General features: G+C 45.5%; 1 protein-coding gene across 2 annotated transcripts in view; it reads right to left on the reverse strand.

Moving 5' to 3' along the window:
- The window catches only part of slc4a2a (solute carrier family 4 member 2a), a 37,756-nt gene extending 35,680 nt beyond the window's left edge, over positions 1 to 2,076 (reverse strand). The window contains exon 1 of one of the 2 annotated variants that reach the window (XM_014341374.2): positions 1,828 to 2,076. The gene's annotated coding sequence lies outside the window, so the exon portion shown is untranslated. The remainder of the gene's footprint in view (positions 1 to 1,827) is intronic. The other variant, XM_014341372.2, reaches the window with a different exon arrangement.
- Positions 2,077 to 2,785: the final 709 nt, after the last annotated feature.

Here is a 2,785-nt window from a genome sequence, read left to right on the forward strand (position 1 = left end):
GGGAAGTCGATTTGGTGGAGGGGACCAGAGAAAACTACAGAGTCCCACATTGTTTTGGCAAAGTTGCACACCGATTCAATATTGATTTTAGTGACCTCCGATTGGCGTAACCGGGTGTCATTACTGCCGACGTGAATTATGATTTTACTGAATTTACGTTTACCCTTAGCCAGCAGTTTTAAATTTCCTTCAATGTCGCCTGCTCTGGCCCCTGGAAGACAATTGACTATGGTTGCCGGTGTCTCTAGCTTCACATGTCCCCGGCGGGTGTGTCGCCGAGTGGGGAAAAACGGTTAGACACATGAACGGGTTGGTGGTGTACCTGGGGCTTCTGTTTAGGACTATGCTTCCTCCTCACCGTGACCCAGCCGCCCTCTTTCCCCAGCTGCTTGGGGTCTGCCGGGGAACAGCTAGCGGGGCCTACGCTATCTTCGGCTGCACCAGCTACAGGGGCCTGGCTAGCTACGGGTGAATGAAGGGTGCGAAGCCGAGTCTCCAATTCAGTAATCCTGGCCTCCAGCGCTGCAAATATGCTACATTTGTTACAGATATCATTACTGCTAAAGGAGGCCGAGGAGTAACTAAACATCTGACACAATGAGCAAGAAAGTGCAGGAGGGACAGGTGAAGTAGCCATGGTGCTAACGAGTCGGCTACGAGCTAAGCTAAGCTAGCGAAACAGTACAGAGACAGTGAGTGAATACTTTGGCTATAAATTAGGTAGTGAGTACACAGAAAGTGTGCTTCGGATGAAGCACGTGAAGATTATACTATTGTTACGTTCTGGTCCCGGAAGTAAATAAACGTAACAAATAGTTTGCCCCACTCACTTCCCACCCACGCACAAACCCCAACAACGACACCTTTTTCAAGTATTTAAGCAGCCATTTATTTTCATCGGCAGTGAGCAATGCCAAAACAATAAACAAAACTCCCTATAAAACACGGTTCTGGGTCAGTTTTACCCATGGATTTTTTTTTCACATTCTGTAACCCTATTACAAGTTCATGTAATAGATATTAGGAAGACCCAAAGTGCTTTACATATCCATTCACACACACATTCACACACTGGTGATGGCAGCTACATTGTAGCCACAGCCCAGCACGATGAAATCCCACTTCCTGCACAGCTCTCTCTCTCAGTGTACTCCAGGAGCATCTAAAAATCTCTGTTTTCTGCAATATTCACTTGATCATTACGCACCAGTCTACTTTCAGCCACTGTTTGTTTTTGTTTTTTTAATTTAACTGCCTTCCAACAAGAAAGTCTCGTTTCTGCTGTTTAACAACGAAGAAATGTAACATTTTTAAATCCCAAATTACAATCTCTGAGATGTGTCTGTAATCAAACCTCTGTAACTTTGCTTCCCTTCAGCAGCACCAGTTCATGGTCACATGTTGATTCATGGTTTTCTTCAGTTTTTGTTCTACTGCAGAATATTTTAAGGTCATCTGCTATAAAAAGCCAGGCCAGGAACATCTGCCTCATGTTTTATCCTCAGTTACTTTGACACAAAGCTGTGATGCTCACACCTCTGATGAACCTTTGTTTATAATATGGTAAATGGCCTGTATTTGTATAGCGCTTTACTAGTCCCTAAGGACCCCAAAGCGCTTTACACATTCAGTCATTTTACACATTCAGTCATATGTTAATATTTCTGACTGGCTGATGCCAATTTTTCCTGATTCAAATTGAATTTAATTAAATCGACCTTGTGAATCTGAATCAAATCTATTCTAGAAATCAGTGACGATACCCAGCTCCAACGTAGAGGATCTGTACTTGAAACATGAAACATCCCACCCAAACGCACCACTTACTGTGAGCCAAGTTAACGTGAACCACAGGTGAACCACAGGAGAACCACAGGTGAAGCTAAAGCTGTTTGAAACATGAATTTGAAAATGTGGTTTTAAATTAAGTTATTATGATAATGTGTCTGACCTCTGACCTCTGTGTGTGTTTGTGCTCATACCTGTTCAGGTGTCGCGTTACCGTCGTCCAGCAGAAACGGAAACACGCCGTCTGCAGCTGCTTTTATAACCACAGCTGTGTGTGTGTGTGTGTGTGTGTGTGTGTGTGTGTGTGTGTGTGTGTGTGTGTGTGTGTGTAATTAACCTGTTAGGACAACAGCAATTATGTTCATTCCCACAGTCTCACCCCACCGTGTGTGTGTGTGTGTTTACAGGTAAATGATGACTGTACCTAACTTGTTCAGGTGTGACGGTGCCTATGGGAACGTATAGGTGTGTGTGTGCGTGTGTGTGTGTGTGTTCATATAATGACCTTTACATTCTCACGACATCAGCCGCATGAAAAACTTTTGACCTTCCCTGTCTCCTTATTTGCTTCCCTGTCTCCTTATGTCCTTCCCTGTCTCCTTATATACACTTTGTAGTCCTGTGTTCTGTTCTCGGATCAGGTCTCAGTGCTGATGCTCGTGCTTCAGTAACACACGGTCCTGTCTTTGGTGTGATGGGCGTGTTCTAAGCTGTGACCTAGCGACCTGTTCGGGAACACAAATATTATTTTATTGCGTAAATTAGCGCTAATCGTATCAGCGCTATGTTCCACTCGGCCAGAGGAGGAAAAATCTGTTTTAGGGTCCGCTAACCACCTGTCCCCTGACTCACACCTGTCCCCTGACTCACACCTGTCCCCTGTCACACTCCTGTCCCCTGTCACACACCTGTCCCCTGGCTCACACTCCTGGCCCCTGGCTCACACCCGTCTCCTGGCTCACATCCGTCCCTGGCACACACCCGTCCCCTGGCTCAC

This window comes from Haplochromis burtoni, unplaced genomic scaffold, assembly GCF_018398535.1.
Source record: "Haplochromis burtoni strain Fernald_Lab_line unplaced genomic scaffold, NCSU_Asbu1 Contig_483, whole genome shotgun sequence".
Lineage (NCBI taxonomy): Eukaryota > Metazoa > Chordata > Actinopteri > Cichliformes > Cichlidae > Haplochromis > Haplochromis burtoni.